Below are 22155 nucleotides of genomic sequence, written 5' to 3' on the forward strand. Positions count from 1 at the left end.
GCAAATAGGATCCATACGAGGTACATGTTATTGCAGAGTATGTTCCTTTTGTAGCATTCGGCTACAGTTAAAGCCCATCAAATCTCCTTTATGGCTCCCTATATCTTGAGACTCTATTTGTGTCAGATTTAGGGTGTGTGATTCACTAGTGACTGCCTTCAAAGCCACATACTCCAGACAGGAGACCAGCTGCTGCCTGCTGCCCTGCTAGGATGGAAATTGAGGCAAAGAACATCTGCATGAGCAGGAAAAACTTAAATTCCTAATGCTAAAGGGAAGTCTGATTCAACAAAAAGTTTTTCTTTATTTATTCTTACTTAGCAAGAATTATTGGAATTTGCTGTTCATTCATTAGGTCAGACAAAATGCTTTGTTTTAATGTGATTCATACTAGAAAAAAATGTTTAGACATAAAAGGCTAAGCAAATTGCATACAGCTGATTGAAGAACATTGTTCTTTATTGGTTGAAGGACATATTGCATCCCAGTACCCTTTATATCCTATTTCTTACAATAAAACAGATAAGGGCACTAATGTATTAAATACGCTGAAAATTTTTGAAGATTGCCTGAAATACTTGAAATTTCCGTGCTGAAATGTTTTGAAGTGGCTGCCATCTCCATGCATTAAGAAAACAGGGATATTTATTCTTGGGAAAATAGATTGTAATATCTGTAGGTTCTCTGGATTTTGGAAGTCTTTTGTCCATTTCATAGCCTGTACTGTTCTATTCAGGGTTCTGCTGGAAAGATCTATCTTTTAAAGAAACAGTAATTTTCTAATGAGCTTTCTTGGGTCTCTACAGTTTTGCTTTGGTTCTCACACTCCCTGCATCTGTGCCACAGTTTGACTGATGAAGCTGTTGAATATGTAGCTGAGTATACTCTGTTTGGTGTGTCCTGCATCGCCTCTGGGCACAAGGCTACGAGTTTGCGGCAGCTCCCCTCTCAGAACTGTTGCCCAGGGCTCTGTAAGTAATTAAGTGGAATTATTGTATATTACATTATGCTGATACAATGGAAAAGAGGTTACAAAACCAATGAGATTTTTAGAAATCAAAGTTGTCTGCTGTTTTTCAAGCCTGCCGCAGCCAAGAGCTAGCCTAGTATGGTACACAGTCAGCAATTATAGGTGTTTTTTGAGGATTTAGTAACCTGAATTTCTGTTACAAAAAGATTTTATGTCTGTCATGTGTCTTGATGAGGATAATCTATAGACAGTATGTCTCTGTAATCTGACAGATTATTTGCTGAGGTATTTTTATGGATTTTATCCTTGCGGGCACAGTATGTACAGTAATCACAATTTATAATTAATTTTTTTTTTTCATCAATACAGAAATTGAACCTGTGCTTTTGAATGCCATGTTAACCCCTGGCTTAGGTGGCAAAATGGCATGGTCACTTTAGATGAAACAATGCCTGCTGCTTGCCTTCTGCAGTGCCTGAGAACAGCAGCCCCAGGTTTGCAGTCATGGCACCAACACAGTACCAGAAAAGCACTTTGGGGGGCACTGCGTGTGTGGCACTGCAGCATGCTCTACTTACTACTTTGGACTGCCGTATCTTAGCCTATATAGTTATGTAGAAATATGTAACAGTATCATTTGCTGGAGGCACAGTTGCAGCGTACATTATTTTCTCCCTTGCAGAGGTCTATTAACACTGGAGAGCATTTCAGGTGGTTAATAGAAAATCCAGTCTCTTTTTTGTGAGCTAGTTATATATGGCTTGTTTGCTCACATTATCATTTCATCTTTTAGAATAGCATAATTCATTTTCAAAGTATGTGAAAAAAGCAATAAGCTACCATAATTCCTCTTCTCCTCCTTCCATATGCACACGCACACCACGCAGGCTTGCAGCTGCACATTGTTGGCGTTGTGTGATTTTGGGCTGCCTGTACAGTGCAGACAGGTCAGGAATGTGAGGTGGAACATTGGCACTGGTTTCTGAGAAATGGTGAAACAGTGGTTTTTAGCTGAAAAGGTAGTGGAAGGTGAGGTGTTGTGATAGTCTCCATTTGAAAGATGAATGCTCAGGAAATGCAGGGGGTGGAAAATGGAAGGGGTAGGAGGGGGTGAGGGGAGCCTTTGGGTATACTTAGACTATTACAGGCAACTTTGTGAAAAATGAGTTATGAACTACTCTAGGAAGCAGTAATATGATAAAAAAGATGTAATAAAACACTTCATTTGAAGAAAGCATCTTTGCTGCTCACCTGAACGTGAGCTTAATTTTGTTTTGAATATTGAAGGAAATTATGCATCGTGTGACAACAGGGTATTTCAGATGCCTCTGGCAATTTGCATATTAATCATAACTTAGCGATAATTCATTCGGAAAGTCTTGTAGGCACTGGTGTCCTGTAATAAGAACACATGCTCTTTTGGGGAACATAGTCCTTGTCTAGAAAAAGATGCCATGGAACATAGTCCTTGTCTAGAAAAAGATGCCATGGAACTGCTAATTTTGGATCATTCTCATTTGGCATTTCAGTGGAAGTTGCATGGTAGCTCTCAACGGCAGGCAGGTAAGCATGTCTGCCAGAACACCTGGGTCAGAGTGTGGAAACAGATGTCAAGCTGTTCTGCACATGAGAAACTATAGCTTTTAGTGTTGAAATTTTAATTCTCATGGAAAACAAGCAAAGCTGTAGCTGGGAGCTTGCTCCCGCATCCACATGAAGAAAATGTGGATTTAGAGTTCAGGTTGGACTCCTCTCTGTCATTCTTACAGCACAGAAATGACCAGGGTGGATGCTCTTGGAGATTGTTGCTATGTGAGACTAGAGATGAATCATTAAATTTGTAGGAGTACTCAGCTCTTCCTGTTGTGCGTGCGTATTCTTGGCAGCTGAAAAAGTGCTGCTCTCTTTAATGAAGATATTTTTAACAAGCAATATCTGATCATAAGATGAACAGTTGTAGTATTTTGTATTTCATTGTCAATCTCTTAATTGCCTTTTTCTTTCCTTGCCACAATAGCAAGGTCAGTTTGAACTCAGTTTATTTTATTTTTTTGCTAACGCAGTTGAGCGTACTGAAATGTCAGTCCATGGAATGTACTCTGGGTAATTAAGGAATTTTTTAATTTAGACTACAAGTACTCCTACAGATCCATTAATTTTGTGGCAGATGCGCCTAATACAGTCTTGTAATTTTTAGGGATTATTTAAACCAGCAGAGAGCCTTCTGTCTTTTAGATTTCCTATTAAGCTAATATGTGAAGTACCTCAGAACAAAAGGTTTCGGTAACAAATTTTTTAAATGTAGAAGTGCTTCAGAATGTGTATCAAGTCACAGATGGGCACTTATGGTATTCTAACCTGCTTGTTGCTTTGAGGGCCAGCCAAAATTTCTGTATAAAGTCTAGATATCCATGCTTGCCAGAGAGTTAATTTGTGACCTATCCAGAACAAAATTGGGTGTGTGAATAGGAATGCTGGTTACTGCTGAAACCCTGCCCAGATTAGAGCACATCACTGCTGCAGCACACACAGCAAGCTCAGCCAGGTGTGCATCAAACAGGACAAGGGAGGTGGTATGTGGACATCCCTGTGCCATGGCCCTTCCATGCTGCCAGGACAAAGCAAGCAGAGAATGGCTGTTCTAGGGTGACTGCGGCAAGTGGCCTCAGCCAGCGCCTAGTTGAAAAGTTGTTTTAACAAAGGGGCAGAAAAACTGTAGTCATGGGCTAAGAAATCCGTTTCAGCTTTGCTGATAGAAGTAAAAGCTTTGTTTTGCTCCTCCATCAGCACATCTGACTGTGTACAGGCAGGGAGTTGATTGGCTGCAAGATTTTGTTTTATGAGTTTATTCCATTTTATTTTAAGTTTTTTCACAATTGGTTTTTACTCTGGCACTATATTTAAATAGGGCACTGGTTTTAATGCACATGGAGTGAACATAACCCAGGGAAACCTGTGTTTCTACCGTGGGAAGCATCATAGTACCATAGTGAATCTTTCATTGCAGCAGCTGAAATCTTGTATTTTGATGAGGAAGAGGGCACCATCTCTTCAGTTCTGTGAAATATCTCTGGGGATCATTACTATGTTTGCGTATGGAGTTTTTAGGTCAGGTAGAGCATTAATGAATATTATGAATGAATATTATGAATGAAGAAATCATGCTCTGTTCGCATTTTAAGCACTTTACCAAGACAATAAGCAAACTTTTGTCAACCCTTCTGATACGTTTTCTGTGATTATGCAGTAAAGCTAGACTAGCCTGTGGACTGGCTTAGGGCCAGAATGTAACTTATAACTTAGCCTTTATGATTCAGAGGACAGCTTGAAAATATCCAAGTGAACTGTTATGAACCAATAGCCAAATAACAGGAATCTCAGCTTTGTTACTCATAGAAAATCCTTCCGATTTTTAATAGCTGTCTTCACTCATTTTCTTTTCAAGGAAAGTTGCAAAAATCTGTGGGGTTTTTTTTTTTTTTCTTTTTTTGATTGCTTAAGCATGGTGTTACTGTAACTGCTGTTTCTCAACAACACTTTTGGGAAGGGGGCAGATTAGACCCTTGCCTGACGTCAAAAGTGCAGGCACACACATACAACAGCTGAGAAGTCCTGCTCTAGGACAGTCCTACTACGTGCTGTCTGCCCTTTAAAATGAACCCGGGATGTTTCCTGGAGCCTTTTGGGAATTTGTCAAAAAATTCCATTGGCAAGATTGCTGCCAGTACAGCTTCCAGCTGGGGCAGGTTAAGGTGAAGCCGTGCCATGCCCCAGTCCCCTTTTGGGTTTTGAAGCAAGTGGTGTATTGAAGGCTGGGAAGTTAGACAGGTCATAAACAATAAGAGTTTAAATAAAAATGGGGTGCAGAGGATTTTGGGACTGTGCTCTGCACCTTGACTATTTTCCCATGTTAGGAATTAATGAGTGTATTACCATTCTCCAGTGAGGCCCAGGCTAGTAACTCTGTAAGCTTAGTTACTTTCAAGGTCTTTTTTTTTCCTATCAGTCCAATTTTGTAAATGCCAAACAGTCTGCAACTAAAGAATGACTCATTTTATGTCATTTTATATCTTTTGGTAACTATGATTATGTCTTTCCTCAGTGTGATCAGTTGGAAAACCGGAAAAACATTGCTCTTTTCTATTTAGGCAAGGTATTACCACAGAAGCATTTAATAATCCTTTAAGATTTCTGGAGCCTGGAGCTAGAACGGTGTTAGGACTGATCCTCTAAAGTGTGCAGATACACAGTATAGTGAAAACGATGTAAAAACTAAAAAATAAACAGGATACTTCAGTTACATATTAGATGCAACTAGTTAGAGAAGTTAGAAATCAAGAGATGCATCTGGCCTATTTCACTTGCCATGTGTGATGCAGTTTTGTTTTGGGCATCCTGTATGCACTGCCTGTGATTGCCTTTGCAGGATATATGTGCAAAATACAGCTGAAACTGCAGAGCCACTTGTGAAGTACTGCAGGGGCATTATGTTCTGAAAAAGCATGACCAGGAAACAACTACAGCAGCTAAAACATTGACTATGGCAGAGAGAACTTGTGCAATTTAAACATCAGTAGTAATTCATGTAAAAAAAAGGTAATACCTACAATCTGTCTTAGACTCCTGTCTCTGGTTTAGATGAGGATGTGGAACAAAAGATTCCAGAAGTTCTGTGGGCACACTGGGTAGTCTGGCTTTGGTGCTACAAATGGCTTAAAAGTTCAGTTGCCAAAATTAGTTCTCATAGTGCAGTTTGAACTTTTTGTTGGGTGAAAGAGGAGGAGATGGGGAAGAAGGGAAAGGCCAGGTGGGTGTGCAGCACTGTTTGGGACTGGTGGGCAAAGGGAGATTTGTTGAATAACTCTCCCTGGTTAGGAGAAATGCTGCCTGGCCCGTGGTCTCAGAAAATGGGCATCAACACAGGAAGGATTTAAAAAATTGTGTTGGAAATGTGCTGGCTGAAAAGATCTTTGGGAAGTGTTGAAATTTACTATTACTACCTATAGCAAAGGAGATACTATCTGCAGACTAAAGCTGACAGTGTGGTAATGAAATACTTACAGAAGCAAATTGAAGTGGTTTTCTACACCAATTCTTCCACTCTGAGTTACAGCTGATGCTTTCAGAATCCAGAATTATTTATTCTGCAGCACCTCCAAAGTGGGGACAGAGCAGTGTCCCTATCTCACCCTGATCTTATGACAGAAGAAAAAGGATCAGTAAAAAGACATAAGTGGAGTCCACCCAAAACCAGTTAACGAACCATGTCAACTAACATTTTAACATTAGAGCAGTTATTAGGTACCAAAGACCTTTGGCTTTGAGATTCTGCCTCCAGTTCTAAGCATTTTCTCAGATGAGTGATAGTGTCTTTGTCATGTTTCTGCCCTGTACTCTCATTCTTTGACTAAGTACAGATTTGGGAATTTTTAGACTTACTAAATATCTAATGAGCTATACTCATGTTTGGAGTCTGACATTGCTGATGAGGTTTGCACTGAGGAAGTGATTCTTCACCAGCTTCAGAGCATGTGACACTTGCTGCCATCCCTTAAGCAATAAACAAAAGAAAGGATTTATAACAGATGCTTCATAAAGTATTTTCATAATGCGTTCTTTTATGTTTCCTTTTTCTATTAAATCCAAGTTTTTAAGCTGTTTTCTTTTGAGACAGGTGACAAGTGAATCAGTAAGTAAAGGTACGGATGCAGACAGTTTGACAGCCCATGAAAACAACAATCCAGAGTACCAATAACAAATCTGATTTGTAATTCTTATTCGTGCATTGCAAAATAGTGAAAGTGGATGGGAACAGTATCACAGTCTTGAAAGTTTCTTGTTTAAAAATAACCTTCCCCTGTCTTGCAAGTGAGTGTCAGCAGCTGCTGCTGGAAACATGACCAAATATGAGGATTGGAAGTTGAGGGGTTTTTTTGCTTGGAGTTCTCTCTTCAGATCTGTCAGGACTGCAGTTCTCATGGCTCTCTGCCCTCTGTTCCCTATGATTTCTGAATGACTTTTGTCCCTTCGATGGTTGTATCATTCCTGCCTCTGCCTTGATAATATCATTTAGGTGAAGGCCTGCTCAAATTGTGGCTTTGCCACCAGTGCATAAAGGGGTTATTTAATCCATGATGCTCTAGTGCAGCGTTTCTTTCCCTGTTCCTGCTGAATGTTTCTGTGCACACACTGGTGCAGCCAGTGCTGAAGACCCCCACTATACATTTCTCTGCAAAGGCTGAGAAGCCATTGGTTTGGCTTGGTGGTGGCAAGGCAGGTTCTGCCTTGTGCACGAGAGTCTCTCCCTTGGTGGTATGGAGGTGCCAGGACTCCCTTTGAACTCACTGCTCTCTGGCTGTACTCTCTGGAGTGAAGAACTTACATTTTCATCACCCCAACTCTTGCCAAACAGGCTGATTAATCAATATGCCTGTAGTAATTTCTGCATCTCCCTATGCTGCGTTAACGTAGTAAAAGCTAATTAGGATTCAGCAGAGAATAAGATTAGTTGACGTTGTCACCTCAAAAGTGCATTACTTCAAAATTATTTTTGCTCATTCAGAGTGCTGTGCAGTTTTGAGTGTCCTGAAGAAGTTACTAGTTAAAAGTCATCTATCTAGATTCAGGTAACAGCTCAAGGACCTGCTATAAATTCTCTTGATGTAACCAGGAGGATGGGGTTAGACAGCTTTCTGAGCTGCAGGCTGGTAATGCTTGCACTAAAAGGACAGATGATCCCAAACCAAATTACATTCTGAAATCCAGAGGTAGGAAAAGAACTGCTTGAAAAGGCTTTTGTCCTGAGCACCTTAATTTTATTATATTTTTTTACATGTCACAGGCCAGTTTCTTCTTCCCCCACCTCCCCTTTTTTTTTTGTTTGTTTGTGGGTTTGTGGGCTTTTTGTTTGGTTGGGTTTTTTTTGTTTGGTTTGTTTTGTTTTTTTTTTTCTTTCTGTGAAAATCTGTTGCTTCTTCAGAATTTCTTACAGTTTGCCGTGATGGCTGTGGCTTGATGCCAGCCGGGTACGCAGCCTGACTTGCTGTGAGGCAAGACTGGGGACTGTTCCAAAGAGCTGGCAACTACAAATATCTGCAGAACAGAGACAGGCAACCTTGCTGCCAGCTGTCTGTCTGACAGAATGTCATCTTAGAATATATGTACAGAAGAGAATGAATTAAAAAAAATGTGGCTTGTTGGTTGGTTGGTTTAGGTTTTTCTTTAAGCAAACTGATCTAAAGAATCAGAGTTTTGAGAGCTTATAAAGGATTTAAGAGGGTTACACACAATGGCTTATGCTTCACTGTGCAACAGATTCAAGGTGTTTGTAGATCTTTAGAAAACCAAGGTGGTTATTCTTATTTATGTTTTGAGAACACAATAATTTATGTGTAGATGCTTCATGTTATAGATGTCCATGTAATTATGAAGAAAATGTACTTATTGGAAGGGAAGGAGGAGATAAATGCATTGCATTTAAATGTAAATGTACACTAATAATAAAATGTACACATCACTCTGTGATGGTGTGTATCTTAATACACAGCATGAAAGAAACTTTTCTAAGTGCTGGAATGAATGGGGAATTTGGTTGCACTTAAAAGATAAGTAAATAATTTTAAAAACTGAAGAGCGAGTTTCTTTATCATTAAACTATGTTTGAAAATCAGTTAAAACATTGCAAGCAGTCTGCCTATAGTGGGAGATGCTGTCTCATCATCTGATTGTCTGCTTCCTACCATGCTGAAACCAAATTGAAGGGGCATCTCACATCATCGAGGAGAAATGAACCAAGCCCATTACCTAAGCTGTTTGTATTGACATAAAATATTTTTACTTCTAATTCTGCCTCTTTTTTGTTTTATCTATGAGGATTATTTACTAAGTTCCTACATTTACAATAGGAGCCAAGGGATATATAAAGGCAAGTAGATAGCCATATAGTGTAATACAGGAATTGTCAGGAAATTCAGGGTAATAATAAACAAACTTGGTGGGCAAAAGTCTTTAGTGCAGTTAGTGTACAATATGGATGCAGTTCTGAAACAGTAGTCCCACTTTATATACAGGCATAAAAATTTTAAACAAATACTGACTGAAATGCAGATGAGAAAAGCTTCAGTTGCTGTAGGATTGTGTCTATCAGAGTTTGTGAAGATTGTCTGTCAGTGCCAATGCCACAACTAGGATGTTTTGAACACTAAAATCCAAGGGTCTTAGAGTTCTTTAACTATCTTTACTCTGGGTTTGGACTTAGTTCAGAATTTGGGTTACGGTCTAATTATCTTAACCGACCAGCCCAAACATTTCTGAAGTCTGAAAATGCAGAACCAGAGTGGAATTAGGAGTGTTCAACTTCAGCTGTTCTCCAGTGGTCACTGTGGGTCTCCCGCAAAAGGACTGTAAAAGCTATTATTTCCTTCTAGGTATCAGTACAGGAATTGACAACATAAGGCTGCACCATACATCTCAAAGCAGTCAGGTGAAGTGACTATTTAAAAATCTTCTCTTTCACCCTGAAGGATTAAGGTTGTGCCTATCCAGCAATTCACCATTATTGCTTGAACTAGAAGTATAATCCTCTGAGATGTTGGTATCTAGGAGCCAGAAAGGTAATGAAAACTCCCATCTGTATGGTATGAAAGCTCCCAGGTAGAGCTACCTGGTGACTTAGAAGGATGAGCAACACTGGTTTTATTACACCAGAGATGAGGGTTTGGGCTGGATGGCTCCTGATGCAAGATTGAGACAAGAGCCCTGCGGATCTGAGTGAGGGGTGTGAGTGTCCAAGGGGAGGGTGGTCTTTGCTGGAGTGACTTGCATGTGTTATCCCCTCTGTGGGGAAATGTAGGAGACCTCAGTCAGCAGCAGCAGTGAAATGCCACAATTTTCATTCTACGCTTACACACTTACAGAGATGAGGGTTGTTTTTCTAAGCCTCCCCTAGTTCTCAGAGCATAGGGAGTTGCCTGGCAATATGTTGTAGCAATTTATGTGCAGCTGTATCAAAAATCTACACGCAAAAATCTTATTCTTAGGGGTTATCTGGCAGGTCTTTGACTTTTTCTGTGGGGAGAAAGGGAGTTTCTATATATGTTTGTAGATTTCTTCATTTAACATCACTATCGGAGCTGGCTCCACAGATAATATCTTTTATGTGTATTTTTCGCAGCTCTGTACTTGAGAGATAAATCAACATAGAATCAAGATTGTATGTAATATTTCAGGAACATTAGTTATACATATTTCATTGCTAAACTTTTTGTACAGAATGTGATTAAAAGATTTACAGTTAAAGAATAAAATAGATATTGCTTTTCATTAATGACTGCATCTAGTAAGTGATATGGTACTTAAGGATGAAGTGATGCTTGAATTTAAATCCTAAATTCTGGCATATATAACTTCTTTTTAAAATCTGTATTTTAGAGTTTACTTGTGTAGCCTCAACCTTTAACTTCATTTAAAGTAGTGGTTAAAGAGTAGCTATATAACTAACATCCATAATTTTGTCTTCTAAATTTGGAATAAGCTGTTTAGAAATTATTCACAGACTTTTGAAAATCCTGGCCACTTTAAAACACAATTTCCAACAGAATTTTCTTGGCATGTGAAAAATGGGTCAGAATTTGTACCTTTCATTCATCTGAATGCTTTGCTGTTGTTGGATAAGCAACATACAAATTGCAAAATGGATGTCAGAGCCAGCTTTCTGATATAAGTATACCTCTTCCTGGCTTTTCTCAGTCAAAAATGAGCAGTCCCTGCTTGTAAACTTCAAGGTGTCATTAGTATAGATGTCAAAATTTTCATGAGTCCAAATCTGAACTTGCAGAAGTACAAATGGGTTTTCAACATGAAACTCCAAATCAAATTCTGAAATTTCTCAGCCCATTTTTTTTTTTTTACAAGCTAACTACCCATGACATGTATGTTAATATCATTAAGGAATAAAGCATGACTCTTGCAAAATGATACACATTTACAATAATGCAAAAGGGTACAACTATTTACTACAATAGAGGACATGAAAATCTAGCCCATAGGTCCCCTGATAACTAATTCTGCAGATTTATTGCATTATAGCAATGGATGCAACATGAAAATTTCTAGAGAATTCAATGGACCCTGATTTTCATACATTGTTCTTTGAGAACTAGGTAAGAAACAGTCTAAGACACTGTAGCTGTTGGAAAATTATCTAATTAGATTTGCTTTTGTTTTCCTGATGAAGTTTTCACAATTTAATTGACATTTTTAGGTTTTCTCAGTTGTCAAGAGTATTTTGATAACTCTTTTTGATACAACATGAACAGAAGCAAAAGTCTAGGTTTGCTTCACCAAATATCTGCTCATTTCATAGAATCATAGATTCATTTGTGGTTCTGGACTTGAATAATCTAAGGCAAACTCTTGGTATTGTCCCCTTTGTCATCTTCAGTACAGCAAATGTAAAAGAGCTAAGCTTAGGAAGCTTATTAAGATAAGAACTCCAGCAATTATTATTGGGTTTTCAGTCTTAATGGTCCCCTTCTATTTCCTGTGAAAATTAACACATTCAACAATTTGCCTCCTATTGAAAGTCTAATATTTGATAGTTTTCTATCATAAAAGGAGACTTTCTTCTTCTGCAATATGCAGTTTCTCTTCCTATACTAGGATCTTTAAAATACTCAGTTGGCAATCCATATTATAGTTGCTTATTGCCAAATAAAAGGTTTGTAAATTATCTGCTTTATATTTGTGCTGTCCTCAAAGGACTGAAATTTGCTTTGGAGTAAAGCAATGGACTAAGTAATAACATTTGATTTTTTAAAGCACTGCCAGAAACTTAATTTCAGAGAGCTTTTTATTATTAAATTTCCCAGCCTCCCTTTCAAGCACTTTATTAGGAACACAGCTCATTTATTTGGGAGGGGATAGGGAAAGTGTTGAAGAAGGGGGAGATGAAGGTGAAAAGAAAGCTTATTAATTCATATTGTGATCTAAATGTAGAGTTCATGTTGGCAACAATCTCAGTTTTGTAATGTGCAGTCACTGTGAAAGACTGGTTTTAACATGGAAACCTTAAAGAAGTGGGGAAATTGTTTTTCTCGAACTTTTTTTTGAGCTCATGTTGAAATTTAAGGTCTTTAGAATCTTTAAGTGGTTCTCCTAAAAAAGGCAGGTGAAAAAGACATTTGCTGCTTTATCAGAGGGAACAAAAGAAATCAAACCTTCGCTTGTTTTAATTTCAATCAATACAGCTTTGAGTACTGGGCGTAAGTCTGATGGTGTTAGAAAACGGAATTCTAGTTAATAGCTGTCATTTCAGGAGGACTTGATCCTGCTTGTGAGTTGCATTCTGCAGGTGTCTTTTTGTTCATTTACATCCAAGGCTTAACAGGTGGCAGCTAACATTTAAGAAGGGACCATTTGACTCCAGCCTGCAAAATAAAGCTGGCCCAGGAAGCTGGAACAGAAAAAGTCAGTGGCTGCTGTTAGTTACATAAGAAATGTGTACATTTTCATAGTGAAAGACAGAACTGCTGTGAGCCCACCTAAATAAAATGTAGGTGTGGGGACAATTCAAAGTGTGATTTTGTCACTGACATCTGAGAGAGCTGACTGGAAACTGGAAATTCCATTCCCTGTGAGAGCTGGACATTCTGACATTTTCTGTCATTCTAGTTTGAAGCAGAATTTGACAAAATTAGCATTTTATGATATTCCAGTTTAGGGGGTATCGAAACATTTCGGGTTTAGCATTGTCCAAAGAAATGAGAGTGCTTTTGTTTTTTGTTTAAATGTTTACCAAACCTAATCTGATTAAATTAAAATTTTCAACAGCAAACAGCTCTCTCTCATAATGCCTTTGCTATTTGATTATCTGGGGACTGAGGGCATGTCCCTCTGAGGGAAGGCCTTCATTTTCTGCCTATTTAATGTAACTGTTTTTCTCCTCTTTCTAAGAGTCACCCCAAGCTGGAGCTCTGAGCTCTTGTCTGTCCTTTTCCATCTTCTGTTTCTGTAGCGCGTGGGTCCTGTCAAGGAAAACACAGAATGAATTTCCACTTTCCCTAGCACCACTGATGAGATGTTTCTAGCTTCTGAAATTGCTTTCAAGCATGAGTAGAGCTCTGAGGAGCCATGTCTGTGCATCTGGTGCTTTTAGAACTTGAGATCAAGAATGTTCTACTCTAGTTTTATTTTACTTACTCTAATTCTTTCCTCAAAAAACTTGCTGCTGCCTTATTTATACAACTTGTCAAACCTCCTTTTCCTGTTGCCAATTCTGTCTTTCACAGGGTTGATTTTTTCTTTTAACTGCCTGATTTGTATTTTGCATGCTTTTTCTCTCTGACTGTGAGGCATGATCCTTTAGCAATTATTGTGGTGTAAGGCTAAGGACAGTGCTGCTCTACAGCAAATGGTCTTGGTTAACAGGAAGGGGGATGTGTCTGCAACAGCATCTGGGTGGAAGGAGCAGTGCAAATGATGTGTTACTTCCAGGTAGCACATTGTAGTATTTGTAGGCCAGGGAAGTGTGACAGCACAGATTTGAAGGAATGCACCATACTGTTTTAGAAATTACAAAAATAATAAGTCAGCTGGGAGGAGGCAGCTGGATCAATGCAGAATAGGTGCATCCTGCTTCTCTGTCGTAGAGAGCTGCTCGGAAGCACAGCAGGAGACAAGCTGTCAGGTGTACCTTAGGTGCTTGAGAGACACACCATTACAGGGTTAGTATGAAAAGCAAAAAAGCTTTTGGCATTTTTACAAGAAATAGAGGGGAGGTGAAAAAAGTTGCCACTACTATTCAGAAATGCTGAAAAAAATAAATTTTGTGGATGTTTTCTGCAGAGAAACTCAAAGGAAAGTGTTGGATAACAATCTGATGCTAATATGTAGCAGTATAGGTAATAGTTTTTCTACTGTAAATCCGGTACTCTTTCATCTAGTTTACTCTCCTGACCTTCATTTTATCATGAACTTTTCAAACCCTACCTAAGATGGGACTGTGATGGGGGGCACTTCCAGAACTTTGTTCCTACACATGTTTCTTCTTATTTTCTTCTGAAATTTATACCTGTGTGTCCTTTAGCTTAAAGCCCTCTTTGGACTGTTTATTTTGCCTGGTAAATGACCATACAGGAACACTATCCTTCCTGTCCTGGTCTTGCTAGGGTAAAAGGTGAGGTGGTTTATTCTTGCTTCAGGAGAACATCATCTTGATAATCTTGAAGTCTATTCCTTGGCTTGTTTGGGTTGAAAGGACTCTTTCTGGAACATGGCTGGCATTATACATAGTATTTCAAAGGAGGAGCTCTCATAGGGGTCTTTAACATGGGACATAATCTTCCTTGGCTCTTCTGAGGATACATCACCTGATGGGTTTACTCTTTTCATGGCTGATGATTTGTACACATCCCATATTCTACAAGTATGCTTTTCCCTACGTAGCACCTCAAGCTGACAACCTCATAGTTTATAGCAGAAAGTCTTATTAGTTCCAAAGCTTCTGACCTTGCACACTGCTATTAAATTCCATCCCACTTCTATTAACCCTCTAGATAATCCAGCTCCTGCTGTGTGAGCCCACAATCTTCTTTCTTTTGACAAGGCTTCTAGACATTTAGGTCTCAGGAAATTTATTTGTTTGCTTTAATATTTTTGTGCCAATGTCATTAATACTAGCATTAAGTGAGATTGGTCCCAACATCAACCTTCAAGGGTTTTCATTTGGTCCCAACATCAACCTTCAAGGGTTTTCATTATTAACCTGCTTGAAATTTAACAGTTTCCATCCTGCTTCAGGCAATATGTGCCTTTGACAGGCTGTAGCTAAGAAGCAGAAGGGAAGTGTGCCCCAGCCCCAGCCCTCTTTCAGTGGATGCCTTTGGGGCGCAGGATAGTCTGCCTTTTCCCTGAGCAACACTGGGGAAGCTGGTAGAGGAGAGGCTGGTGGAGCAGAACTGACAGGTGCCCATGGTGAGCATTACCTTTGCAGCCAGGCTGCTGCCAGGAGAAGCAGAGAGACAGAGCCAACCTTTTGGGGTGGCAGACAGAGATATATAAAAGCACATCAAGAAAGACTTTGTAGAATTTGCTTTGATCTGGAAAATGAGTAGATACTGGTCAGCCAAGAGCCCATCTGGAGAAAAGGACCTGTCCTGCAAGGGACTGGAGGTTCAGGGAGAAACTTAGTTGCAGCCCCCTTGCTTTCACTCTTTCATCCAGCAGAGCTGAGTCTGTATTTGTTCTGGTTACAGTATTTACTGCTCTAGCTGGTGTTAAAACAAAACTGACTTTCTGAGATGTTGGTGTACTCGCTTTAGGCAATGGATCTTGGCACTTCCTCCTAAAACCCCATGTTGGTTTCAGGTCTGCTACAGTTAGGAAAGAATTAAAAACTTAGAGAAAGTAGAAGGCTGAGCAATAGCCTCCTTTTCATCAGCCAGTACAATGTAAAACGTTGAACCAAATCAGACTAAAGGTATTTTAACAACACAGCACCTACATGGCCTTGCAGTGCCAAATGTGCTTGTTTAGTGGGTTGAATTCGTAAGTTTACAGGTGATTGCACACATTTTGTCTTTTGGAAGAAATAAATTGCTCAAGATAGCAATACCCACTATTGACATTACTTTCTGACTTAGTTTCAGTGATCAGAAATGATGCAGAGTGACAGTATGTTAAACACCACCTTTTGTGGGCAATAATTATTACAAGTAAAGTGTATTTTCTGTTGCTACAATACTCCTGAACATGTCAAAGTTGAGGTCCTATGCTGATGCCTATGCTGATACTTACCACTTTGCATGTTCACAGCCTTGTACAAATATTAATGAACCAATGTAAACAGCCATTTTTATAGTACGGCTTAATATAATAAGGCATTGTGAACCTTACTTTGCCTCTGTGTTCTCAAAGGATTGTAATTTGTACCCTTTTGCATGCACAATTAAGGCTATACCTGTCATCTGTTCTCTCCCATTACTCTTTTTCCTCCTATTTCTCTACCCCCTCCCGTTCCTGTTTCCACCAAAAGGGAGAACAGCTTTGATTTCAAACAGGGTTCCAAATCATCTTGGTGATAATTTAGCGTCCTCTGTGCTATATCATTGCAAGTCTCTTTTCTGGAGGTTGATTTCCCCACATCTAGAACTACTGCTCTCATTACACTGTCAGGAATCAGCCCACCTGTGTTTCAAAATTGAATGTCTGCTGCATTGTCTGACACAGTTGTCAGCAAGAAAACACTGCCTACCTTGTGCTTGTTTTACTTTTAAAATGCTAGTTGTCCTTTTGCTTCAAGTTAGATGTATGTACCTCTGTTTGGCAGCATGGTTTCAAACAGCTGTATTTCAGGTATTAAGAGTGTGCTCTCAGGACTTGCAAGAGCCAGGAGCAAGTGGAATTATCAGACTAGAATGAAGTCAAATAAGATACTGAAGGCGTCTAGTCATTTTAGGATTACAGCAGAGAGCACAATATGAGGGCCAGCACTCCCAGTTGTTGAAAGTGAATTTAGAGCTGAGAATAGAAGATGTCAGCAGATGTTTTGCCTGCTACCACCAGTGCTAACTGGGACTCCCACAGCATCAGTTGCAGGCTGAAATAATCTTTATTTGGGGTATCTTTGTATGACACCCTCCTGCACTCAGGGAATAGCCTTTGTAGCCAAACTGGCCTCATCCTGGGAAACCAGAGGGTTTACTGACTCCAGAGCAAGACCTTTGTCTTCAGGGATGGTCAGCTTCTTGGACTGAAAGGTTAAGGTGAAAAGTGTGTGTAGGTGTTAATTTTATTATAGTGTTGGTGGACTGCAGAATTCCACACTAGCTAAGATGTGGTGAATTAAGAAGAAATAATTCAAGCCTCTATCCTTCAGTTTGCTGAGGGGAGATGTGCACCTGACAGCTGAATAGAGATAAGCATTAGCAGCTCAAAGGTGTAGATCCTCAGTGCTTCTGAAGAGCAATTATTTACACTATTCAGTGCAGGTGTCTGGCTTTTAATCTCATCGTTCGTTATTACTCAGCAAGCACCTGTGTTCATACATTGCATTTGCAATACTGCAAAATGAATATATAATTTTATATTCTTTGAATATGACTCTGTGGTTCACAGCCACACAATGACATCCATAGCAGCCATGACATATTACCTGCTGGATATATATTGGAGAATGATGGTTGAACCCAATTATGGCCATATATAAGAGGTTTCTTTACTTAATAGCCCCTGTGCCAACGGAGGATTCTTCTCTTTTAGAGTGGACTTAGGCATACCAGAATGCTGTCTGAGAAGAGCCTCTTTGTAATGCTACTTAAATGAAATGAGATCTGTAATATATTTTGTCTTTCAACTTTGAAAGTGTAAACTTTAAGGAATTTCATTCATGCTGATAGCTATAGTGATGATGTCAAGGGCTGAACAGAGGGACAGATTAGGATTCCATAGGTCAGAGGTGCAAAAGCTGTAGAAAAAAAAATTAACTCTTGTCTTCCTTGGCAATAAAGGTGAAAAACTCTAGATCTACATGGATGAATAATCACCTCCAAAACAGACCTTAAGAAGTAGACAGAAAACCTACAGCAAATGAAAACCACAGCTTTGGTGTCACAGTCAGAAAAGACAACGATAAAATGAAATTACCATACTGGTTTAAATCTTGCAAAATAAGTGCAAAGGGTACCTTATGTATAATGATAACATCAGTTCATCAGTCAGAAGAAACTGGCTGGTTAAGTCACTAGGATAAAAAAAAAAACAACCTGTAATAACTTGGGGACCTCTGGAGGGGTTTTCTAGTACAACTCCCTGTTCCAAGCAGGTCTAATTAATTAGATCAGGTTGCCCAGGGCTGTGTCCAGTCAAGTCTTGAATATCTCCAGGGTGGGAGATCTACAACTGCTGTGGGCTAACCTTTTCAGTATTTGGCCTCCTTGTAGCAACAGCAACAGAAATCCTTCTATCTAATTTGAATTTCTCACTTTCCAACTTGTGTCTGTTGCATCTTGTCATAGTGCTGTACAACTCTAAGAAGAGTCTGGCTCTGGCTTCTCTGTATCCTCTAGTCAGGTAGCTCAGTGAAGGAAATGAGAGAAATCTGTATTGCAGTGGCTGGGGACAGATAACAAGAACTGTTTATGGAGTGGGAGTCACCAGTCCTAGTGATTTTCACCAGTCTGGAACTGTGACTTATCAGTATGTGCCATACCTTGAACTGTCAACACCAACCACTAGTGAAATGCTGCCAAAAACTAAACAAAACCCAAATGCACTCTTGAAATTTACTAGCTCAGGTACTTCCAGAGATGGTTAATAATGCAGCTCAAGTCCTAATAGAGATGGATGAAATCAAAATGAAGCAGGTACAATGAAAATAATTGATTGTGAGGAATAGGGAGGAGTAAGATGTTTTGATTTGTTCAGACAAGTCAAATGATGACTTTGGAAAGCATCTTACTGCTCTCTGCAAGTTCATTAGCACTAAGTATAAATGGGAAGGGAAAGATGAAGACTGTTAACTAGAAAAGGCTTTAAACATGAAAGCATTGAGGCCTTGGGGCAGCCTTCAGAAAAAGCAGTTCTGAAATACATATAAGACGGAAACAAAACTAAACTGACTTTGACGTGGGAGTCTGTGGGAGTAGCCTTTTGCTGAATATGCCATTTCTTTTCTCAGGAGAAAAGTTCAGGAGAAAGTTGCCTGGCATTTCAGTACATATGGTATCATTTTGGTTGTTCCTGGCATGCCCTTTTGTTTCCCAAGCATGTTGACAGGATGATCAGTGTGTGTGCAGTTCACTTGGCAAGCCCCCGGTGCCTGCATTTTGTGCGCATGTGGCAAGACTTAACACATACAGAAAGGTCAGATTTACTCTGTGTGTATGTAAACCCTCAGTGCAGTGAGCCTGTCCAGGGGCTTTGCTGATTTGTGAGCTGACTGGGCATGAGCTTTGCATGTTCATTTCTGCTGAGGAAGTCCAAGATAAAAATACGTCAGCCCATAGGAAAAAACATTGGTGAAAGAAATTGGATGCTGTGTAGCTTTTATTAGTGTGCATTAAACTTAGATGTAATCAAGTAGTCAGTTACAGCATATACGGTGGTGTTTGTGAAGCAGCAATACAATATCCTATCACAGAAATAACATATACATATTACAGAAATATATACTACAACAGAATTTAACCTTAAAGTATTTATATTTGTTGCCCAAAGGAACACATTCTTCTGCCTGGACATGGGTGGGGAAAAAACAGCTTATGGGGTATCTTCTGGGCTCAAAGGAGAGGGTGCTAGTTTTAATAAGAGATTTGTGGTAAAGCCCAGATGTTGCAGATTTCTGTTGGGATTACTGTAGAAGACAGTGGGAATTTTGAATGTGCTGTCAGATGTTTATATTACGAGCTAGCCGTTCAATGGATTAAAAGCTTCAAAAAGCATACCAAGAAGAAAACCTACAATCTCTATGTTGTTTTCTTCTCTTTCTAAACACAATTAAAATATAACTTTTGCTGATTTCCTGAGGTTGGCAAAGGCTTTTCAACAGCTCTCTATAAATCATTAAGAGTATTATATTTCTGCTTCCTGGAGGGAAATGTACATGATAGGATTCAAGCAAGTCATTTAAGTGATCCTCATGGCCATGGCATCAGATTGCACTGTTGGTGCCTTTTTTATTGTCATTGTATGAAGGCAGCAACTGTTGCATAAGTGAAATTTTTGGATTAAGAGATCCATGAGGACAAATCCTGACCATGTTTGTGTGGCCAGCTTGAAGCAGAACTTGTCCAGTATGCAGGATGGAAGAGCAGGACACAAGGTTCTATGAAAAGGCAGGTCTGGGAGGGTTGTGGTGCCAAATCAGGCCTATTTTATTGCTTGTGTTCAATAGGAAAAGATGTAGAACTGCCAGTTCATTTCTATGGGAAAAGAAACAAAGACAAAAAGACAAGCAAGATTTGTTGCATCTTGGTTCTTCTTTAGAACAGTGCAACATGGGGCAGAGTTGCTTCCAAGCAGCATGTAAGGAATGGCCCTGTGCAAACACTGGAGCTGGGTCTCCTGGGAAATTACAGCTGTTTCCAGATTTCACTTTCATAGAAGAAACTTTTCTGAGCAGCTTTTGCTTCCAACTGGTTTGCGAGTTCAAATTTTTCCAGGTTTCGTGAAGACTCAGCAGCGTGCTTCTCACTCCCTGTGGCAAGGACTGCAGACCTGTGAACCCGTGCCACCCAGAGCCACCACTGTCACTTGCTGGCACCTTTCTTGGTCTTCCCCAGTGATGTAGTCATTCAGGAGAGGGAACTGGCATACTGTCGTGCCCCTGGAGCCACAGCAATTCAAGGCTTCAGGAAGCTGCTTGCCCAAGGTTGGTGCTGAGCAAAGTTTGCCCCAGAGCAGCAGGGCTGAGCTCCTCAGGGCACTTTCTGTTTCTCATGGTAAAACATGTTCCTGAATACTAATTAACATTTACAAGGATTTTAATGTCTGCTGAGGGACATAGCTTGAGGGGAGAAAAACTGATGATGGTAAGAGTCTCAAATGAGTACAAAGGCCACATGTTTAGCATGTATTAATTTCAAAAGAGTACAAAGGCTGCATTTTTTAGCAAAGCATTTGGCTTGCTTTACATTAAACGTGCCCTCAAGTTCCATATTTATTTTTATTATATTACTTCTACTACTTCTTTTCCTCTACAGTGATTTTTCCCTTGCTGAATAGCATCCGCTCATCTTTCCTTGTCCCAAACAGAGCTGTCAATCTTAAAGATTAAATTGGCATCACCCTTTCCTCAGCCCCAGCTGTCCTTGGCTGCCTTTAGCTTCCTATCAGTGCGATGAAAATATAGTGCACTTGTACTCATATCTTTTAAAATCTATACTGGTTTTGTTTCTTTTGGATAGTACCCAGTCTATCACAGTGGTCAAAATTGTTTCTGGCATCCATGGAGGTAATTATAGTGTGTCATAATATTGTGAATAGTATATTACATTAATCTCCTTACATCACCAATGGAATTCTAGATACGAAAAAATAACTGGCTTATAGTCAGAAATCTAAAGATTGCTGTTCTATACTTTTTTAGCATGATAGATTAACAAACTTGGCTTAAAATGGGAGCAAGCCTATGAGCCTTTTCTGGATTTATTTAGACTGCATGAGACCTGTTTTGAATTTTGAGCTGAGATGAAATGCATTTAACAAGAATTCTACCATGATCAATGGCAAGGCTATCATTGGGAACATCTTGCCATTTTTAAGGCTGTACTGCTGCTTCTGTCTTCATCCAGGTGATTTTATTTTCCCCCCTAAATACACCTTTTGGCTTTGCAAATTTTATTGTTCAAACTTTTATTCTGTTTTAAATCTTCAAAACAAAAGACATCATTGCCATGGTGGAACAGAAGACATGATATTTCTAAATGATCTACTTGTCAGTCTCTGCTATGGAACCTGCCAGGACCCCAGTATGAATGCTAAGTGGGTTATGAATTTAGGATTTGGACATTGTTTATATATTGTAAAAATGTGAATTTGGTATGTATGTGGACTCTAGCTATATTAACATTTTTTGGCATCTTTCTATGCACTTTTTGATTTCAGGGATAAGTAGCATCATATTTGGTATATTAGTGCCAAAGATGCTGATGCCAAAGAACATTAAGAAGAACAATTATCTGCAAATTTTGAGTTTAAATAAACAACTTGTTAACTCCATTAACCTTAATCCTTTCTATCTCTAAGTACCACAATAATAGAGTGTCCACTGTAAAAAGATTCAGTATCTGACTGTAGTGCATATTTAGAACTGTTTAATTATAATATTACACCAAGGGAACATTGGTTGTTCCTTTATTTAAGTCCTTTTTTTGATTTCTATTTCAAAGAAGGCTAAACTCAGAAATTTATCTAATTTTATGAGAATGCACTCCCAATAGAGGAAGTTGAACTAGATGATGTCCAGAGGTTCCTTCCAACCAACATTTCTGTTATTGTTTGATTAAAGACACTGCTGTTAATGACTTACGACCTTACAAATTTGTCACCTTTGATAGAAACAAGTATAGTAATGGATGCTGCATTTGTAGTTTTCAGAAAGAAAGAGGTTTTGAAAGAAAAATGAGGCAAAGACATACCCTTACTGAGCTCTCAGTGGGCATGTACAATGCCTTAATGGACTTTGCTAA

At 39.3% G+C, this 22155-nt stretch overlaps 1 protein-coding gene across 5 annotated transcripts in view; it reads left to right on the plus strand.

The window, feature by feature from the left end:
* Positions 1–22155, plus strand: part of SMYD3 (SET and MYND domain containing 3) — a 409224-nt gene that overhangs the window by 179033 nt on the left and 208036 nt on the right. The window lies entirely within an intron of this gene.

This window comes from Lathamus discolor, chromosome 5, assembly GCF_037157495.1.
Source record: "Lathamus discolor isolate bLatDis1 chromosome 5, bLatDis1.hap1, whole genome shotgun sequence".
In the NCBI taxonomy this organism is placed as follows: domain Eukaryota; kingdom Metazoa; phylum Chordata; class Aves; order Psittaciformes; family Psittacidae; genus Lathamus; species Lathamus discolor.